Below are 23,032 nucleotides of genomic sequence, written 5' to 3' on the forward strand. Positions count from 1 at the left end.
ACATATCCCAGGAGGCAGTGCGACAGATTGACAAGAGCCGATTGGTAGACGAGTCTTGCCGTTGCTCCAAGCCCATTGGTCAAGGGACTTAATCCAACTGACCAATGGGAAGAGTCGAAGGGGCAGGTTGGAAGCCGCTGTGTGGTTACCATGGATACCAAGGACGCGACTTGTTTGGAGAGTGGAGTTTTGGGGTGAGACGCTGAGACCAGAAACCACAGAGAAAGCTAAGAGTTTAAATAAGAAGCGGGACCAAGACAAAGGGTAAGAAACAGCGCATTTACAGGCGGGACTTATAGCAACGTTACCTTTTGTAGGTTGTTAGAACCAAACTTTAACAAACTAATGCTGGGTCCCCTGGAGTCAGAGAACCCTCAGCAATAGACCTCACTTAGCAAGAGAGACAGACCCTTCTGTTGCTCGACCCCCTCTCCTCTGCCCTTTCGGAGATCTTCCTCTCAGCTAGGCAGGACTACATAGGAAAAGTGTCGGAATCCTGACTCTTTCCTAACTATCGGTAGCCTTAGGTCAGTCATTTAGTGTCTTTAGGCTTTCCTCTTTGCTTGTAAAATGACGACACCAATATTTTCCTTGCCTGCTGTGGAAGGGTTTTTTTTTTTTTTACAGAGATCAAATGAAACAGCGGTTGACAAAGAGCGATGCACGATCTACCAAACAATTAAAGTAGTGTTTTAGGACTAGCATTGTTTTTAGGTTGCCGGGAAAGATTGAGACATTTGAACTTGTTTAGAGAGCAACATTGATCTCTTTCACTACAAATGATCCTCGGCCTTAGCGGTAAAATGAAATCTTTTTTTCTTAGACCCTAAGACTTGTGAGGGGGTGTCAGATAGTTTTCCTAGCCATGTTGGTTTATCTATGTTGCCAGGAACTGTTCCTCCAGTTTTGATATAAAGATAGAATTACTAAGTAGCTGTCTGAGGCTTCTCTCCTTCCTTATTATTAGTGTGCAGTAAAAATAATGGAAAGTCTGGGGTGAGGGCATTATTTCAACCTTGCTTGTCTAATCTCTCCCTTTTCTCCAAGCCTATCTCCCTAAATTTCTTACGTACAGATGGATAGTTTAATAGAACGCAAGTCCTATGTGGGGGCGTTCACTTGTAAATCTTCCAGCATTTAGGAAGCTGAAGTTGAGGATCTCAAATCAGAGGGCAACCTGGGCTACAAAGTGAGAACTCTGTCTCAAATAAAATAAAAAAGATGGTACCTTTAAAGACTGAAGCCCTCAGCCAAACATGACCCCAAATCTTGGGACCTGAAGTAATAGAGACTGGGTAGACTAAGCTAAAGTCCTCACCCGGGAAGCATAAATCTAATTAATCGTATCAATAAAAATGAGTCCGAAGTCAGGGTAAAAACCTGAAGGATCAGAGAAACAGAGGAGCAGCTGCGAGTTACTTCCTACCCTTTCTGTTCCTCTGTCCAAAAGGGGCCAAGATGCCGTCTCTGCCCTGCCTTCCCACTTCCTGTCCCCCTCTCTACAGTCCTCCAAACCTCTATGGTCAGCTAGTGGCTAGCTCCACCCTCTGTTCCCCGAGCAAGCTTTATTTGTCAGAACACAATCAAAACATCACACAACGCACCAGTATCCACGTTATTCCTTCAGTGAAGACTATAGTAGTGGCAGTGGCGGTCAGCAGCCTGCAAAGGCCTTATCCTGAGGGACTCCACTGAGGTGAAGCCCATCCTTGACTTTGCTGCAAAAATGAATGTTGCGGTAAGCTAGTATGAGACAGAGTTGACGTTGACTAAAAAGAGATTTTAAGCATAGATTTAGGCAGCATAGGAGTTGATAGAATGAGACCCACCCAGGATCACAGGGGTAGGCTTTTGAAAGAGGGTATGCCCTCAAGTGTCTTAGCAGTAGCTCTACAGATTCACTCTTTTGGTGACTCTCAACTTACAACTCAAAAGTTTTTTGTTTTTTTAATTTATTTTGGAGACAGGGTTTCTCTGTAGCTTTGGAGCCTGTCCTGGAACTAGCTCTTGTAGACCAGGCTGGCCTCGAACTCACAGAGAACCCGCCCGCCTCTGCCTCCCGGGTGCTGGGATTAAAGGCGTGCGCCACCACAAGTGAGGTCACAGGGTGGCTCTCGAGGTGTCTTTGATTGGATGACAGTTCTAATAAAGCCATGCGTCATGACAGTTGTAGAGGGATTAAGATGTGTCCTTTTCTGTAAATAGGGCTTCTGGTGAGATTCCTAGAAAATTGCTGGTTTATCCCTGAGGAAGAAGGAAGGACTTGTATGTTTAGGTCTCAAGCATGATTCATTGCTACAACATTCTAACTTGTAAATACCTCTACATAAGAGAAATACTATCTTTCTCTTGACAACCTTGTAGATACTGTTGCTAACTGTGTTAGAATTCTTCATTTCCGGCTGGTGAGAAGTACTGGTCAGACTCTGGGGTGAAGGGTCTTTTCCCTCCCATGTCTCCATCATGTCTGTGTCTAGCCTGCCTCAATAGGATAAAATGGATTTTTTTTTTTTTTTGGTTTTTCGAGGCAGGGTTTCTCTGTGGCTTTGGAGCCTGTCCTGGAACTAGCTCTATAGACCAGGCTGGTCTCGAACTCACAGAGATCCACCTGCCTCTGCCTCCCGAGTGCTGGGATTAAAGGCGTGCGCCACCATCGCCCGGCTGATAAAATGGATTTTTATGCTAAGCAAGAGCCCACTCTATAGCCGGGCGATGGTGGCGCACGCCTTTAATCCCAGCACTCGGGAGGCAGAGGTAGGCGGATCTCTGTGAGTTCGAGACCAGCCTGGTCTACAAGAGCTAGTTCCAGGACAGGCTCCAAAGCCACAGAGAAACCCTGTCTCGAAAAACCAAAAAAAAAAAAAAAAAAAAAAAAAAAAAAAAAAAAAAAAAAGAGCCCACTCTATAAATAATGTCCTGGGCTTTGTGATTTGTATGAACAAAATTAGTCAGATTAGTCTTCAAATTATCTTTTGTATGAAAACCCACAGGCATAGCTTTAAAGATCTGAAAAAGGCATGAGCAAATTGAGAATGAGCTCAGATTAGCTGTGTAATTGCGAGATATAGATAGATAAAAATGTATCCTTCATAATTATACTGTTTCTATAGTAAATTTTCTTTTTCTGGAAAATTTAAATTAATAGAATTGTCAACTGAGCCATAATAGTGGGTATAACACAATCATTATTGTATTACTCTCAAATAAAGGAATTAAAATTTATTGAGAAATTATCTTTCTGATTTTATGAGGTTGAAGATTGAGACTCTGATTGATATTAAGAGTGATGTAAGATATTGCCAACACCTAGCAATCTAATATTTATCACATTTGTCTACATGCAAACAGCGACTAACAAATACAGTTTTCAAAGCATGCTTACGGACACCTTCCCCTGTATCCTCACAAAACGCTGCTCAGAAGGATGGCGTTATTCTCCCTGAACGACCCTCAAGGAAACAGATCCAGAAACACAAGGTGCAGCTCTTGTGAGCCAGAAATTATGGCTTTAGGTGATGAAAGCATAAAATTATGAATGTACAAGAATTTTTATCTTATGGGGCTACATATAGTTAGAAATAATTGAATAATCCAAATCCCCAATAAGAGAGTTATAATTAAATTGACTATATATTTGTAGTACTCTAAAGCAATTTTAAATTGACATTTTGAAGATTTGTCAGTCATGTAGGAAATAATCTATAATATAATTTTGGGTAAAGAGCACATACTAACCTTTATGTATAGTTTAATCTCAATTCTGTAATAACAGTAATAAATTTAATATAGGAATATATTCACAGAAATAATTCCAGAGGGATTCACAGCACTTTATAGTGAGATTGAATCATCGTGTTACCAGTAATGATAATGCTTTGTATTTTAATAAGGAAAAAACTAGTTCTGACCCCTAACGCTGTCTCAGAAATCCAAGCCATTTCTTAGCGTCTGACTATAAATGCAGGCGGGTAGAGGAGTGTTTCTTATCAAATAATTGTGAATGGTAGTGACTATTATTGCTGCATGTTCAACTTCTGGACAGCAGAGGGCGGGAGAGTTCTCAGGAGAAACAGTGTTCAGACCAAGGATTCAGGACTTAAGTTGAAGAGAGGAAGGCCACGGGACTGTGCCCACATTCTGAATCATAAACCACTTAGAACAAATACTGCTTGTGATTTGTTATTCTTAAGACATATTAATACTCTTAAAAAACTAATAACTAACTTCTGAGATGTATTTAATGGATCTGTAGGTAGAGGCACTTGAAGTCTCCATGTGAAACTGTAAATAAGAGACTTTAATTTCCCCTTGTGATGTCTTTTGTGCCACCTCACAGGCTAAAGCGCCCTGCAGTACTGTGCTGAGTGGTGAGAGTGAGCTCAGACTTGGAGCCTCAGGGGAAGCGCTGGGCATCTCTCAGGCAAGCATGAGGCCTGATGATGCGGCTTCAGGCGCCCTTTGAAGACGTTTAATTCATAATTTACTTTTTGTTTTAGCAAGACTGTACCTTAAATGATTTTTCCTCATGCACTGAAATGATTAGTTTTGTGGACATGTGTTGTTGTGGTAGCTCACAGTAACTGAGCCTTTAAATGTTGAGCCATAGCCGGATGGTGGTGTACGCCTTTAATCCCAGCACTCGGGAGGCAGAGGCAGGTGGATCTCTGTGACTTTGAGACCAGACTGGTCTACAAGAGCTAGTTCCAGAACATGTTCCAAAGCAACAGAGAAACCCTGTCTCGAAAAACCAAAACCAAGAAGAAAAAAAAAATGTTGACCCCATTTTTCATTCCCTGGATGTACTTGGTTTGATCTTGTTGCTGTCTTTCCTGTATAAGTTGGTAGAGTCAACTAATGGTTTCTGAGAATTTTTGTATTTCGTGTTTCTCTGAGTTATTAGTCTGATATTTTCTTTAATGTATTTTCTTCCTTTTGGTTTCAGCAAATGTTCTATCTTTTCTTTTTCTGAGAAAATTATAGAGAATTAATTGGTATTGTGGTTTAGTTTTATTTGTTTTGTCTTCTTCATGTGAAATCTTCAGTTTATCCGTCAGTAGTTTTTCCCCGCTTTCTGTCTAGTCTGCAGAGTTCTTCCTTGGTATATGTGACTCTGGCATGCTCTCACGCACGCTCTCATGCACGCTCTCACGCACGCATGCGCCCTGACTGTGTTTACGAGCTGTGCACGCTTTCATGCTTTGTCCACCGTTCTGACGATGTCCTCAAACCTGTCTTCAAATCTGCTAATTTCTTCTAACCTTAGCTAATCTTGTATTTACTGTACCTATTGAGTTTTCTTATTTTTAAATTATATTTATTTAGTTTACGCATATAAATGTTTGAGTGCCTGGTTCCTGCAGAGGTCAGAAGAGGGTGTCAAATCTCCTGAAATTGGAATTACAGAAGGCTGTGAGCTGTTATGTGGGTGCTGGGAACCCAGCCCAGCTGCTCTGCAAAGGCAGCGTCTCATAGTGGTGGAGCCATCTCTGCAGCCCCGCCTTTTCTTCTAGTGACTGTCTGATGGCTGGGTCTGCATCCTTAGTGGCTTGATTCGGTTCCTCCACAGCTCTGCTTTCTCTTTTATTTTTATCTATCTATCTATCTATCATCTATCTATCTACCTACCTATTTATTTATTTTTGGTTTTTTGAGACAGGGTTTCTCTGTAGCTTTGGAGCCTGTCCTGGAACTAGCTCTTGTAGACCAGGCTGGCTTCGAACTCACAGAGATCCGCCTGCCTCTGCCTCCCGAGTGCTAGGTTTAAAGGCGTGCGCCACCACCTGCTTTCTCTTATAAAATTCCTGGTACTATGTAGGTTTTTTACCCTCTATTTTTCCTCCTTTTTACTATTTTGAAATTCATTTATTACAGTGCAGGTTGGTGTTTACAGGTTGCTGTTTTTGCTTGCTTTGTTGGTCTCACACTTGGGGTATTTTACTTTCTGTCGTGACCTCTAAATAGTTTAAATTTTTATTGTTCTCTCATCTCCAGTGGAATTTCTCTGCTGTGAATATCCTTTCAATTCTAAGTTATGATTATCCCTTTCCAGGATGGTGGAGGAACACCTTCGTTCACAGCCTTTCAGTTTTTGTGGTCATGGGAAAGTTTAAACTTTAATCATTTTTAATCATCTTTAAATTTTATCTTTTTAAAATAAAATAGCTCACTCATACAAAAATAAATGGAAGTACAGATAGAAAGCATTGTACAATGAAATGAACATATTTTTGCCAAATATCCAGTTTAAGAGCTAGGGTGCTTCCATTGTATTTTCTTCTTTCCTTATTTATCTTGCGGTCTTCACTTTGTGGAGGGCTAAACTGAGCTATGAGGAAGAAAAGAGGCTTCTCGACCACAAAGAGCGTGGGGGAAATCCCCATTTGCTCTTGTTCTGTTGGTCTTGCTCCAAGGCCAGCTCCAAACCAATTTGTACTGGCATTGTCAGTCATGCAGGTGCCCAAGAATAAGAGAACACCGAGCCTTTAAGAGAGAAACTGGGAGGGGTGAGTGTGGAGGGGTATCCACGCTCGTCTCCTTTTTCTTGCTACTCAGCCTTGGGGTATCTGGATTATGTGGTACTGACAGCACAGGGTGAGATTATACGAGGACCCAGCCTCTCGGGCCATCGTGAAGGGACCCATGAAGCTAGAAAGTATGGGAGAAAGTCATCAGAGAAGGCTTGAGAAAACAATTCCTGATTTTATGTTCTGACGGCTGCAATAAAATCAAAGTGGGCTCCACTCCAGCATAAACTTGGAAGACAGCCAAAGAAATTAATTATGACTTGGAGAAATCGATGACAATAAAACAGCAAACTCTTAGAACACCCGAATTTTCTCACAGCATAACAAAGGCTTTAGAAGGAAAGATATTGCCACCATTACCCACAGAAGGCAGATAACTGCGGTCTGATTATAACTAGACCGCTCACCTCTGAAAAAGAAACAAACATATACATAAAATCCGCAAATCTTACAGAGACCCAGAACTTTACACAATCACATTTAAAACATCAAAAATCACCCAATATTCTAACATATCAGAAGCAGAGAGTCTGGATAGTTTTCAATAGAAACAGAACAAAACAGAAGAAACAAACCAAAAACAACCAACAGATCCAACTTTATAATAGAAGATTTTATTTAGTGTCCAGAAACCTTTGAAACAACCTGAATATCTCTCAAGACGAGAGCGCAAAACAAATGGTCTTGCGTCCACATAAAACTGTGACAATGTACGAGACAGAAATGTCAGAAACGTTTTAACAAGCGAAAGCAGCCGTATTCAAATGGCCACATCCTCTGAGGTCATTCTCACGACCTTCTAGAAAGGGTAGCACCACCGATGCCGAGGAACAGGTAGGCTCTCGGTGGGGTTAGTGTGGGGATGGTTGAGTGGCGTGGGAGAGCTCGGCGTTGGGAACAGAGATCCATCCGCATCCTGAGACAGAGCTCAGGATGAAACATGGTCTGCTCCGTGTAAAGGTGAGGAGTGAGCTCCAGGAATCTCCCACAGGCACTCCCGTCTTCAGTCAGACAGCTTGGCAGGTGAATTCTGTTGAACAATTTAAGAAAACAGTTCTACATGAATGCTTCCAAAAGTTAGAAGAGAATGCTTCCAAACTCATTTTATGATGCCTGCGTTATTTTTTAGGGGGAATCTCTCTCTCTCTCTCTCTCTCTCTCTCTCTCTCTCTCTCTCTCTCTCTCTCTCTGTGGTCTTTGCTGACCATGAACTCCCTATGGAGACCAGGCTGCCCTGACGCCCACAGAGCACAGAGATCTACCTGCCTCTGCAGGATCAAAAGCATTTGCCCACAACTGACTCCCCTGCATTGTCTTGATAACAGAACCAGACAAAGATGGTTAGGAACAAAACAAAACAAAACAAAACAAAACAAACCTCCGCAGAACAGCACCCATCATGCACATGGAAACAAACCCAAAGCAGCAGGTGTGAGAAGCCCAGGCCATCCGAGAGGCGAGACTGGGTGTTCATCAGACATTTTCAGTACTGTTACAAAAACACCTGGCAAAATAGCCCAAAGAAGAAAAGATTTATCTTGTTTTATGCTTTCAAAGGTCTCACCCCACGGTCACTTGACTTTGTTGTTTCTGAGTCTGTATGCAGTCACACAGCATTGTGACAGGATGTGGTGCACCAGGAAGCTGGCGATACTTTCAGGTAGCGTCCAAATGTGTGAAGATGGTGAAGACGTCTTAGATACCACTCTAAACACATAATACATAAAAGAAACAATCTATACTTCGCTAAACTAGGCTTCTGATCTTTGAAAGGCAATGCCAACAGAATGAAAAGTAAAACTACTAACAGAAAAAAAATTCCAAAAGGCACATTTGATAAAGAACTATTTTCCAGGGGCTGGAGAGATGGCTCAGAGGTTAAGAGCATTGCCTGCTCTTCCAAAGGTCCTGAGTTCAATTCCCAGCAACCACATGGTGGCTCAAACCATCTGTAATGAGGTCTGGTGCCCTCTTCTGGCCTGCAGACATACACACATACAGAATATTGTATGCATAATAAATAAATAAATATTTAAAAAAAGAAAAAAAAATAACAAAGATGGGAATTCTTTTTTTAAAAAAAAGAACTATTTTCCAAAACATCCGAACAACTTAAAATTCAGTAACAGATTTATAAAGCAACCCAATATCCTTAACAGACATCTTACTAAGGAAAATATAGAGATAAAAATACTGAGATGAAAATATGCACAGCATAAAAAACTATTATAGAAATGTAAATTAAAACCACGGGCTACTTTTACAGTCCCTAGGATATCTACAATGAAAAATACCGACAATACCAAGTGTTGATAAGGATGCAGCATCATAGAAATCTTTGCATGTTTGTACGATTGTAACAAGGTGCAGCCATTTTAGAAACCAATTTGCAGTTTCCTAGAAATTAAATAAATATTTACCTTATTACCCAACAATTCTACTCCTTTCTATTTACCCATGACATAGAAGTAGATAGTCACATGTTAGTAGTAACTTCATTCATAATAACCCAAACCTGGAAACGAGGGGAAAGTCTGTGAGCTGGTGAGTGACAAGTAAATTGTAGTTTATGTCTGCAGTAGAATTGAATTCCTCAAGAAAGGGAACCAATACAGATAAACACAGTGCAGACGAGTCTCATAACCCTTGTACTAAGTGATAGAAGCCCACCATGTCTATGATTCTCTCTTTGTGATACCATAACAAAGTCTTGTGGACATAGCGACTTATAGCCAACAGAATGAGTTCCTCTTTGTGCTGAGGGCTGAAAGTCCAATATCAGCACCAGCATAATCATGTTCAGGTGAGGACCCACTTCTGCGCTGTAGGCTGCCAAGTTCTCGTGTCCTTGTGTCCCTCTGTCCTCTTCTCTGCTGGCTCTAGAGCATTAGACTCATTCGTGAGAGCTTCACCTAGATGACCCATTATTCCAACTGGCCCTGCCTCCGATACCACCAAGAAGAACTAGCTTTTACCACGGGGTGGGGCTGTGTGACACACAAGCATGCACTTCATAGCAGATTATATGAAGTTTTAAAATAGGCAAAGTGACGGCCCATTCTTAGATGCTCCAAGGATGGTGGGTGTGGGGTGTATAGGCAAGTGGGATGAGGAACCATGTCACAGCGTTTCTACCGCTGTGAAGAGACACCATGACCACAGCAACTCTCAAAGAAGGAAGGATTGCATTGAGGGGGGTCTCACTTACAGTTCAGAGGTTTAGTCCATCATTATCATGATGGGGAGCATGGTGCCATGCAAGCAGACACGGTCCTGGAGCTGAGAGTCCTCTATCTTACAGGCAACAGGAAATGGTCTATCCCACTGGGTGTGGCTTGAGCATATTTAAGACCTTAAAGCCCACCTTTACAATGACAAACTTCCTCTAACAAGGCCACACCCACTCCAACAAAGCCACTCCTCCTAATAGAGCCATTCCCCATGAGGTTATGGGAGCCAATTACGTTCAAACTACCACAGGTAGTAAAGCAAACCAAGGAAATTTTTAAAACAATGGAATTTTTAAAACAAGGTTGTAAGAACTCATCAAATTATACACGTATGATTATGACTTTTCTTATGCACAAGTTACATTTCAATAAAGCTGAATATGAAATTTGAGTCCTGACTTCCTTTACCACTCATGTTTTGGTCATGAGACCTTAGTTTTTTGGTCATTAACATTTTGGTTGTGTGGTCAGTATTTTGTCTGACCACACTGGTTTCTCTAGACATGTACATCTCCCTGAGTCTTGGGCATGGCCTCTATCTTCTTCTGAGAATCCTGCATTCCCATCTGGTCTCAAATGTGCAGTGCCCAAAGCTCCTTGAAGTCACCATCTCACATCACACCTTCAAGAACTCTCAGGGTTTCGTTCTTTCTGCCAAACTCAATACATGCCTTCCGCAACTCTACGGCCTCCCCAGGACTCTGCACCTACATGTCCCTCTTTATCATATCATATTATAAGAATAAGCATGGTGGTAGGCCTGGAACCTTGTTGCTGTCCCCAAGTTCCCCATCAGCCCCTTGATATTCTTTTTTTCCCCAACGTAATATTTTTATTGATTATTTGGGAATTTCATACATTATACCCTAATCACACTCATTTCCCAGTCCTCCAAGGTCTACCATCCCATTATGCTTTCCCCAAGAAAGAAAAAAACCCCACCAAGTCCAATTTGTGTTGCCTATACTCTTGGGATCATGGTCAAACTCCCAGGAGCCAGCATCTTAAAGATAACTGAGTCGCTCCCCAACCCCCGAGCAGAAGCCACCACTGTTAAGAGCTACACTTCTATATCTTTACCACGATTTTAAAGGACTCCCTTCAATAACTTTCTCTCTAGACTTTCTTTTTGAGGAGAGTTTGTCACAGAAGTTGAGACAGTTTGTCTCAACTGTGAGTCTGCAGTCATCAGTACCACTGCGGGAGATGCTTCCCTGCCCATAATAGCCAGTGGCCGCACAGATGATAGACAGCCACAAAGCCTCCTGCAGCGGCCTTGACTGTGGACATCAGCATGTCCTCAGGCAACAGCATAGGCCACAGACATCCACATGGCTTCCAGCAGGAACACAGACCACAGATATCAAGATGACCACACGTGGCAACCCAGGCCACAAACATCCGCCTGTCCTCTGGCAATGATAGCAGTAATATGGCCCACGAATATCAACATGGCCTCAGGCAGTAGCACAGATCATGGACATCCACCCTGACCATGGGTGCCTCCCCCCGTCAGCATGGACCACGGGCATCTACATGTCATCCCCCACTTCAGCGTGGACTGTTCCCAGCTGCTCAGCCCCCCAAAATAACCACACAGAAACTGTATCAATTACGTCACTGCTTGGTCTATAAGCTCTAGCTTCTTATTGGCTAGCTCTTATATCTTAATTTAAGCCATTTCTGTTAAAAAAAATAACTTTAAATTTGTATCAATATACAAAATCCATGCCAATACAAACTACCTGATATTAATAATTATCTTTTTATCTTATATTTCTATATCCCCCTAAATTATAACAAATATCTGTAACCCACAAAATAACCAAAAGCTACCCAGACCCCAATTCTTGGGCACGTGGGAATCTTCTCTATACTGCTTCCTGTCACCTGTGGGCAAAGCATCTTCAGGGTCACTGAGATAATGAGATAATTGGGATAACAACCAAGTCCTGGGAAGACCAGCTGTCACTTTTGTTGATATATATCTCCTGCCAGGATCCAGGACCCCTTTATCAAACCTAATCCATATCAATCCCGAAGGGATCTACAGCCTCTTGTGTCCTGTGGGCACCAAAGCAAAAGCTCTTTTCCAAAGCAATGCATTTTTTGAGTTTCATTTGAAAGTAAGGCATTCTTAACATATCTAGGCAGGTTCATTCCACCAGTCCTGCTCACAATATTGCGTCTCTTAGCAGCTGTTTGTTTACTTATCGGCAATCGAAAATTCAAGGTGAATACAGGAACACACAGGATCCAGACTCCCTGCGTATTTCCCATCTCCATGTGGCTTGTAATTTTTATTACTTTACTTCTCTCTTTCGAGACTTTTTTTTTTTAACTATTCATTTTCTCTCTGTAATTGTCCAAACCCCTCCTCTCCTTTTAAGCCTAAACACATTGTTAAAGACACCATGAAAAGGGTTTTTTTCCTATCTATGTATCTCTGGTCTTTTGTCTGTGTGAGCAAAGATCTGCTAAGCCGCTCAACTAGGCTCTCCAAGAGGCTCTGGTGGCTGCCTGCACCCACTTCTCAGTCTGAGAAAGCCAAGTTTAAAGCTCTAGGTCCGCAGAGAAAAGCTTGACCAGAACTGCATTCACACACACACACACACACGCACGCACGCACGCACACACATACACACACGCACATATACACACACGCACACACACACACGCACACACATGCACACACATACGCACGCACACACACATACACACACGCACGCATGCACACACACACGCACACATACACACACGCACACACACAGGCATGCACGCACACACGCACACACACATACGCACGCGCACACACATACACACACACACGCACGTATGCACACACACACCGCCCAGTTCTGGAATGCCAGTTCCTGCACTGTGGCAGGTGCTTTTTTAACTTAGATTTTGCTTCTACTTAGCATGAAGAAGGCTGTTCAAATGCTTGCTGTACAGCAGAATACTTCTTAAAGGAGCTATGCCCCCCCTTTCAGCTTTCTCAGGCTCTAACATGGAAATATGGGTCCTTGTTGGAACGCCAAAATGGTGTTTTATTTGTTGTTGTTGTTTTCTCTTGTTCTTTGGGTGCCTCCCACCCAGCTCCCAAATAATCACATAGAAACTTATTTTTTTTTTGAATGAGTATAGAGTTTATTCAGTGGGTTATGGAAAGGAAGTGGAAGTGGGAGAGGGAAAGAGAGGGGGTGTGTGGGAGGAGAGAAAGAGAGAGAGATAAAACACAAGTTACCTCTTAGGGAGAGAGGCAGAAAGAGAGCAGAAACATCTTTCTTGTGAGTGCCAGGCCTTAGCTTGGCTTGTTGCTAGCCAGCTTTTCTTAACTTAAATAATTCTATCTACCTTTGCCTCTGGGCTTTTTACTTTTTCTTTTCTGTATTCTATGATGCTCCACGGCCTTTAGACCTCCACCAGCACGCCACAGTGGAAGCACACGAGGCTACAGCAAAGTCTGCCACTTGACGTCCCTGAATGCCTGAGCTCTAAAGCCCCTCCTTCTGGGTTCCTCGGGTCTCCTTCAGGGGCCACGAGAAACGGTTTTCTCATCGCCAACTCAGACATTTATTTTTATGTTTGATGTCTTCTTCCAATGCACAGGTAGAAAAAATTAGTTGGTAAATCATCTTCTCTAACCCTGTAGTTGCTAATCCTTTGTCCTCTGGAGGAAGGAACTCGATGGGGTAAGAGATGCTTCTCAGAGGAGGAAGACTGAGGTGAGGTTCACTGAGGGTGCTTAGAAACGGGGGGGGGGGCTTGCTTAACCACAGGGGGAAGCTGGGAAATGCACGCGACCTGCTTCTCTTCTGTAAGGCGGCTCTTTGCTGACTGGGAGTTGACTGAAGACTTCTTAAAAAGCTGTCTTGTTCACTTTCTTTTTCTCCAATACCCAACACCCTTCACAATCCTATAGTTCAGATTTTAAATTTTAATTTGGAGAGCAAACTGTCCATTGTCATTGGCTCTGCTTTCCCACTAACACTCGGTCAGAGCTCTGGATTAAACCATAGATTATATATTATGACACTCAGTCAGAGATCTGGATTAAACTCATCTGGAGAGGACCAGGTCACGTAGATTATATATTATAACACATGGTCAGAGCTCTGGATTAAACTCATCTGGAGAGGACCAGGTCACATAGATTATATATTATTGACACATTTGGTCCAGCTGTCAAAAATAATTAAAGATGCATCATATACAAAAGACAAAAGAGCAAGGCAGTGGTGGATGGACACTGACATTTACAGAGGAGCATCTGCTGTGACTTCACAGAGATTGCTCCATTTCATTGTCACAGAACTGTCCAATCATTTGCAGCCAATGGAACTGCCAGAGGTGGCATACTTTGCCCTTGCTCACACAGGAAGGAAAGAACTGAAAGTGAAGTCTAAACTGCCGAACTTCAAATAGCAGTTTCCACCCTGGGAGACTAATTAAGTGGCCAACCCAGGCTTGGTAAAGCGAGGAGGAAGAGGAGGCAAAGGAGGGAGGAGTCACCTACTGCAGGTGCCCAAAAGGAAAGCACGTTGCCAATACCACAGGGGAATCTTCAAAGGCCTATTACATTTTAATTATGTCTCTGTGTGTGTACTTATGTGCGTTTATGGGTACCACATGCATGCAGACACCTACAAGGTGATGGATGCATTGAAACTGGAGTTATAGGCAGTGCTGGGTCCTCTGCAATAGCAGTGAGTGCTCTTAACTGCTGGGCCATCTCTCCAGATCCATGAAGACAGTCTAAATACAATATAATACGAATGGATAAGGGTCGTGAGCCTGCATATAATTTTTAATAACTCCTGTTGTTTGTTGGTGCTGTCCTGGACACATCCTCTACCCTACCTGAGTCGCCAATTCCTTCTCTACAGAATGGAGATAATTTATGTGGTATGTGATTGCTGCTAGAAATAAAGGCGGTAATGCAAGGGAAGCTTTGTGTGTTTACAAAGGACCTTTAAATGGTTTTAGGCACACAGAGTGACTTCATGCCGACAGGGGAGACAAAAATCATGTCTGTTTCTGTGACCATTCTGCCATGAACTCTAAGAAAGGGGGAAATAACCAAAAAGCTTTGAAAGGATGGCAAAGCTCTTGTCTTGTCTGTGCTTGGAACACAGTGGCTGTGGAGAGAGGAGGCAGAGAACCGAGAGGATCTAGCACAGCCGTCATCTTCATCCCATGGGGCAGAACTGATTTTGGACCACAGTCTCTGGTTCTCTATGACCCTGGGCAAGCAGAAGATTCATCATTGATTACACATGCACATAGTGTAAGATCTAACTGTGTAACGTGTGTAAGGTGTGGGAAACCTTAACAAACGCGAATGCTTGGAGCTTCCTCTCAGAAACAACCTTCCTTCCTCTCTCCCGTCCTTTCTTTCTTTCTTCCTTCTTTCTTTCTTTTCTTCCTTCCTTCCTTCCTCCCTCCGTCCCTCCCTCTTCCCTTCCCTCCTCTTCTTTCCCCTCCCTCTCCCCTCCCCTCCCCCCTGCACCAAAATAGGCTTCTGCCACCCACAACCTTTTTTGAGAGGTTATTTTTCTTTTGTGTTGTTCATAGGAACAGAAGGAAGTTGTGGTTTGCTTTTAGAGGTCTTTGAATGACAAAGCTTTTTATTCTGTCTTAAAATCTTCTCTATAGCTTTAGAAAAATGCCCCAAGTCTAACTTACCCTCCATATAACAATGAATAACAATGAATCTTGGATAATTGTATACAGAGTAAAAGATCTCTGGGTTAAAAAAGCAATTGTTTTACCTGTTGCATTTAGGACTGCCAAGTTGGTGGTGTATGCCACAGTGTGCCTCATTTGAGATGGGCTGCTCAGTGTTCCGGGCTGGTCAGTTTGCAGACCAGATGGTCTTTCTTAGGATGGACTTTCAGTAAGACATTCTTACTGAAGTTTGATGTGTTCTTCAAAAGAGATACACATCAGATCAAAGAGCTGTTATGGCAAGATAGAGGGGCACTTTTCTTACAACTGTTTACCCGTGTTTTCTTGCCAACCATTGACACTTCTAAAAAATTAGAAACTGAAACCGAAGTAGGTGAATGGAAGTTTCTCAGAGTTCCTCCTTCCTCCAAGGTGTTTGGTGCCAAGTCACCATGGAAACAAACACCAGTAACCCCCAGCACTGGGCTTCAGGGAAAGGAACACGTGATCATGTTTTCCTGCCAGTCAGGATTCAGTTCCACAAAATAGAGTGATCAGAGATTGTGGGCCCAGGAGGGGAATAAAACGTGTGACTTCCTGTTCTAAAGTGACCAAAGCTTGTGTGTCCCGGGCCTGGTAATGTTGGCAAGAACATGGCTCCTTCTGGTATCTTTCCTAGAGCGTTGCCCCCTCAACCCCAAGAGAACCTTGATCTACTCTCTGGAACATGGGCTATTTGATTTTTACACATGCTCCTTGAAAGTTGAGAAAATTTTCCTTGAGAGTTCAAAATCACAACAAAATGCTGTCCACCTATGTTAGATTCAAAGAGGAGGAAGTGGTGTGTCTTACAAAACGGGGCAGACCCTGCTGAGTTCACTGCCTCATTTCTTTTTTCTCTGTGAAGCTTCCCGTTTGGGGTCTGATCTTAACCGCATCCCACATGAAGTGAGAAAAACAGAGTGAGCTGTTTCTCCGAGATAGGGCTGAAGCCTTTCCGTTTCACTTGGCTTCTTCCTTAGCAGCCTCTTGCTTCTCTGTGTGTCAAAAGCTTGTGCCGTGCCCATGTAAGGTATGGCAAGGCCATATCGTTCCCCTTCAGACTCTACAGCGAAGAGTTGCACAGGGTTCACCATCGCATCTTTGCAGGGGAGACAGCTTTCCTGCAGAGCTCGCTGCACCGACTGTGCTCCTGGAAGTATACAGTGCAGCCCACGCTGGGGCTGCAATCCAAGGTCCCGTGAAGCCTCCGTCTGTACAGTGTTCTAAAATGAATGCTTAGGATTCTTCTGTTAGGCTTGCCACCCTGAAGCACCTGAAATCAAACTGCTGTCTACCTCGTTTTGCTCCCCATGGTGTCTGGTTTCTGCCCATGGCACTGTGGCACCTCCCAGTCACCAAATTCCCATTCCTTCCAAGTCCTTCCTCAGATGACGGGCAGTAGCTATGAAAATGCGGAAGCTCTCCGGTATCCATAGATGAGAGTCTGGATTCAGGCAGTTAGTGGTTTTTATAATCTTATCTACCTTCGTAAAAGGGTGTTTGTCTTCGTTACTTTTATGCTGTCATGACAAAACACCATGGCCGAGGTAACTTTGGGGGGAAAAGCGTTTAATTTTCATCAAAGTCATAGAAATATGTTACTTCCAAAGTTCCTTTCTTCCTCTTTCACTATCCTGTTGTTGAGTCTTATGAATACTTGCCAGTCAGGCGGTGTTGGCGCACGCCTTTAATCCCAGCACGTGGGAGGCAGAGGCAGAACCTTTTTGGTTCATATGATAACATGCATTCCACTTTAAAGGAGCAACAAATCTCATAAGACAGACATGAGATGCTGCAGGTTACACCAAAAGGAAGGCAGCGGCATTATCTTTTCCAAAGGAGTGTGAAGTGTGGACTTTCCTTTAGCTGGGAGCAGATCAAAGAGAAGATAACGAGATGGTAATTCTCTCATTCAGGAGAGGCACCTACTCCATACTCTCTGCAGAAGGGCACGGTCATCCAAATGGGGCCAACGGCACCTTGTAGGGGTTCTCCTCGACACTTCTCTGGGCTCTACTTAGAATAAGCCATCTGGTTTCGTAGATGTGATCCAGGCAATTGTGTGTGGGGTAGAGCAGAAGATGCCTGGCTTGATGCCCTGTATCGTCATCTTGAGATGTGTAATGGTTATCTTTTTTAGCTTGTGTTTGTCAGAGCAATCAGGCACACACTTGACCTGTGTCCTGTTGGGACAGTCAGGCACACATTTGACCTGTGTCCTGTTGGGACAGAAAGGCACACATTTGACCTGTGTCCCATTGGAACAGTCAGGCACACATTTGACCTGTGTTCTCTTGGGACAGTCAGGCACACACTTGACCTGTGTCCTGTTGGGACAGTCAGGCACACACTTGACCTGTGTCCTGTTGGGACAGAAAGGCACACATTTGACCTGTGTCCCATTGGAACAGTCAGGCACACATTTGACCTGTGTCCCATTGGAACAGTCAGGCACACACTTGACCTGTGTTCTCTTGGGAGAGTCAGGCACACACTTGACCTGTGTCCTGTTGGGACAATCAGGCACACACTTGACCTGTGTTCTGCTGAGACAATCAGGCACGCACTTGACCTGTGTTCTGTTGAGACAATCAGGCACACACTTGAGCTGGAGAGGCAGATCATGCATCAGTAGGCACAAGAACAGAACTGAGCCTGTGGCTGTGGCCAGAAGTGTGGGCGTGGCCTGGTCTCAGCTGCTCGAGTGTCATTTGGGGCACTGTGGAACCCTAAAGTGGTTAGGCCAGGACTCGAGTACAAATTAACACCATTAAGGGCAGAACTGCAGAAACTCACAAAGAAAACTTTTTAGCTTGGAAACATTTTAGTAAATTATTACAAAATTGAAGCAAACACAAAGGTTGCAATAAACAGCAATTCCTTAGGGTTTCAATAGAACCAGTTTTTGAAAACTATTACAGTATTACACAGTATTGGACATACAAATTAAATGTAAATATCGTTGCATTTCACAGAAATGAATCCTTTTCCTGTGAAGGTTTCATTAAACTAAGAATTAACAAGGAAGGTCATTTTTCTTGAATGTTCTGGACAGTTTTATGTCAACTTGGTAAAAGCTAAAGTCATCTGAGAGGAGGAAACCTTAACTAAGAAAATATCTCCTTGAGGTCAGACTGTAGACAAGTCTGTAGGGCATTTTCTTAATTCACAATTGAGGGGGAAGGTCCAGCCCATGGTGGGTGGGGCCATCCCTGGGCTGCTGAGCCTGGGTTCTATAAGGTGAGCTGAGCCAGTCATGGGAAGCAAACCCATAAGCAGCTCCCCTCCATGGCCTCTGCATCAGCTCCTGCTTCTGGAATTCCACCCTGTTTGAGTTCCTGTCCTGAATTCCTTCAGTGATGAACACCAATGCTGAAGTATAGATCTAATAAACCCTTTCCTCCCAACTTGCTCTTTGGTTGTGGTGTTTGGTCACAGCAATAGAAGATAAATTGGTTCCAGTGTAGTGAGGTGTTGCTATGACAGACCTGACCATGTTCTGGGGAGGACTGAGGAAGGACCTTGGAATTTGGGTCTAGAAGAACCATCTAGCGTTCAAACCTCTGTGGGATGCTCTTTTGAAACTTGGAGGGTAAGACTATTGAGAGCAGAGCAGAAGTCAGAGGTCCAGCTTGTGAAGTTTCAGAGGGAAGTTTAAAGACTCTGTCAGGGCCATCTGCTATTTTGAATAAAGATTCTGTGGTTCTGGTAGCTGGGGCTGAAGAATCGGCTGAGGTTAACAAGACACAGAACTGCTGAAGTAACGCTCTGCTTTGCTGGGACGTTCGGTGCTGGAGCTAAGAAATTAGCGATGATTAAGAAGATGCCAGCATCACTGAGGGAAACTTTTCTGGCAGCCAGACTTGGTTAGATGTAAGAGTCACCCAGGTGGTATTGGGTGTGAAGGCATGACAGGGTCATGGAGAGCAGCTGAGGCTTGGCACTGTGAGAGGCCAGCAGAGCCAGCCAGAGCCTGGAAGACAAGCTGTGTGTGCTGGAGAGGGGGGAGCAGAAGTGACCCAAGCCCTTTGGAGGAGTTCAGAAGACTATGTGGATCCCAGACACTAGACAGTTGGAATTTTGTTTTGCTTTAACTTGATTGTGATTGTTCCCTGATCTTTCCCTCTTGAAGTAAGAAAGTATTTGCCTGGGTTGAGAGACTTGAATTTTAAAAGGCTTTGTAGTTTTAAAAAGATTGACTGTTTTAAAGAAACTGAAGTTTTAATGTGCTTGAATTTGTAAAGCCTGTGGAACTTTTAAAGTTACCTAAGGTCTTGGAGATGAATAAGAAGGGAAGGGTTGTGTTTGTGTGTCAAGAGTCATTGAAGAAGCCTCAGCTGAGGAAATGCCTCCTTGAGATCCAACTGTAAGGCATTTTTCTCATTTAGTGATTGATGGGGGAGGGTCCAGCTCATGGTGGGTTTACCATCTCTGGGCTGCTGATCCTGGGCTCTATAAGAAAACAGGCTGAGCCAACCACGAGAAACAAGCCCCCGTACACAGCTCCCCTCCATGGCCTCTGCATCAGCTCCTGCCTCTGGGAGTTCCTGTCCTCACTTCCTTCGATGGTGAACAGCAATGCTGAAGTATGAGCCAAATAAACCCTTTCCTCCCCATCTTGTTCTTTGGTCCTGGTGTTTGGTCACAACAATAGACACCCTCTGTAAGACAACAAGCAAGCCTACAGCCTTGCTTAGAGTCTGGCAATCTCCACAGGCTGAACAAATGCCCCAAGAAACACCAAGAAGACTATTAAATGATTGTGTACTTGAAATTCAGCCAATGCATGAAGCTGACTTGTTTAGAGGGCGGTCTCTCTAGAAAAAACTGTCTTATGAGACTGTTGTATTAACTTTCCTAGGGGAGACCTCAGCAAAGAACCGCTTCCCCCAAATAGAGCACCAACCACAGACAAAACATAATGGTGTTGGAGCCCTAGTGTGGGTGAAGGCAGCCCCACCCCTCCGGCACCTAGGGAGACCACCTCAGCCTGCTCTTCCAGAGCCCCCTCCTAGTGTGGGTGAAGGCAGCCCCGCCCCTCCGGCACCCGGGGAGACCACCTCAGCCTGCTCTTCCAGAGCCCCCTCCTAGTGTGGGTGAAGGCAGCCCCGCCCCTCCGGCACCTAGGGAGACCACCTCAGCCTGCTCTTCCAGAGGACCCTCCTAGTGTGGGCGAAGGCAGCCCCACCCCTCCGGCACCCGGGGAGACCACCTCAGCCTGCTCTTCCAGAGGACCGTGATCCAGTTTCCAGCACCCTTATGGTGGCTGACAACTGTAACTCTGGTTCTAGGGAATCCGATGCCCTCCTCTGGCCTCGGAGGGTATGACATACACGTGATGTACAGAGACCAAAGTATATGTAAAACACCATGCATATAAAATCTTGAAAATTGTTTTAAAGAATGCAGTAGCCATAGTGCTTAAAAACCAGCGCTCTACAAGTGAGGCTCATCGGGTCCAGATGTTAGTTTTTGAAATGACATTTTAGAATTTTACCCTGATGTTGTCAACCTCAGTTAAACACTGCCAAAATTATGTGCAATTTTGTATTCCCAAGAGCAGCTCACATCATTTTCAATTATGTCAATTAAAAACTAAATTGCAAAAGTATAAATTTTGTTAGCCTAATAAATTATTTTGCAGAAAAAAAAAGAGTCAGAAAAAATCTTATGACCAGGCAAGATGTTACTGCACTATTATATATTTTACTAAGTAAAATTATTATAAAACTTTTTCTTGCAATTTATGTTGTCTGTATTTGTTTCCATTTACTTTTTTTCATTTCATTTAATCATCACTAAATTGATTGTCTTTTGTAAGCAATAAAACTTTTAAGGGTTAAATTTTATATTTTGGCTAATTTTCATAGTAAGTTTTTTTTGCTTTTCGAACAACAACAACAACAAAAGCCCTCACGTCTCCTTTTTTGATCTGGGTCAGGCAGCTCCTCAGGAAGCCTGCTAGAGGAGAAGCTTTTCCAAGCTGGTGACAAACCAGGGCTGAGCTGCAGCGTGGCTTCACTGGGACTGCCACTAGGCCAAACCAGTGTACTAACACGCTGACTTCGATATTGTTAGCTCACTGGCTTAGCGGTCCTGGCTGACTTCGTGATTGTTAGCTCACTGGCTTAGCGGTCCTGGCTGACTTCGTGATTGTTAGCTCACTGGCTTAGCGGTCCTGGCTGACGTCACCGTCAGTTCGCTGGTTTAGTGTTTGATATTGTTAGCTCACTGGCTTAGTGTTCCTGGCTGACTTCGATATTGTTAGCTCACTGGCTTAGTGTTCCTGGCTAACTTCGATATTGTTAGCTCACTGGCTTAGTGTTCCTGGCTGACTTCGTGATTGTTAGCTCACTGGCTTAGCGGTCCTGGCTGACTTCGTGATTGTTAGCTCACTGGCTTAGCGGTCCTGGCTGACTTCGTGATTGTTAGCTCACTGGCTTAGCGGTCCTGGCTGACGTCACCGTCAGTTCGCTGGTTTAGCGGTCCTGGCTGACTATGTCACTGTTAGCTCACTGGCTTAGTGTTCCTGGCTGACTTCGATATTGTTAGCTCACTGGCTTAGTGTTCCTGGCTGACTTCGTGATTGTTAGCTCACTGGCTTAGCGTTCCTGGCTGACTTCGTGATTGTTAGCTCACTGGCTTAGTGTTCCTGGCTGACTTTGTGATTGTTAGCTCACTGGCTTAGTGTTCCTGTCTGACTTCGTGATTGTTAGCTCACTGGCTTAGCGGTCCTGGCTGACGTCACCGTCAGTTCGCTGGTTTAGCGGTCCTGGCTGACTACGTCACCGTCAGTTCACTGGCATAGCGGTCCTGGCTGGAAATCCAAGCACGTGATTTGCAGTGAGAAGAGCAGCTGAAACCGTTTGCTGAAACCGGTTGCTCCGCTGGAAATCCTCCTGGTGCACATTCTGTGCTGTGTATCGCTTGCTGGGTGTTGAAGATTCCTAGGCAAATGCAGCTTCCTTCTTAAGGAGTGTAATTAGGGAGACTGTAGTTTTTTCTTTTCTTTTTTTTTCTTTAATCTTTGGGTGTCTGCCTCCCAGCTCCCAAATAAATACATGGAGACTTATTCTTACTTATGAATTTCTGGCCTTAGCTTGGCTTGTTTCTCGTCAGATTTTCTAACTTAAATTATCCCATTTCTCTTTAATGTTTTGCCCCTGGGACCGTTATCTTTCTTCATTCTGTATAACTTTTCCGTCTTACTCTGTGACCAGCTCTGAGGCTGGGTGACTGGCCCCTGGTGCCCTCCCTCCCTCATTCTTTTTCTCACCCCTCACTCTCTCTAACCTGGATTTCTCCTCCTATTTAGTCTCTCTGTCTGGAAGTCCCGCCTATCCCTCTCCTGCCTTGCTATTGGCCATTCAGCTCTTTATTAGACCAAACAGGTGTTTTAGGCAGGCTCAGTATCACAGCTTCACGGAGTTAAACAAATGCAAGATAAAAGAACGCAGCACATCTTTGCATCATTAAACAAATATTCCACAGCATAAACAAATGTAACCCATCTTAAACTAATATTCCACCACAGAAGACAATATGAAAAATGATAAAATTTTAATA

This window comes from Microtus oregoni, unplaced genomic scaffold, assembly GCF_018167655.1.
Source record: "Microtus oregoni isolate MIOR12 unplaced genomic scaffold, Mior012 000018F_ref0000195, whole genome shotgun sequence".
In the NCBI taxonomy this organism is placed as follows: Eukaryota; Metazoa; Chordata; class Mammalia; order Rodentia; family Cricetidae; genus Microtus; species Microtus oregoni.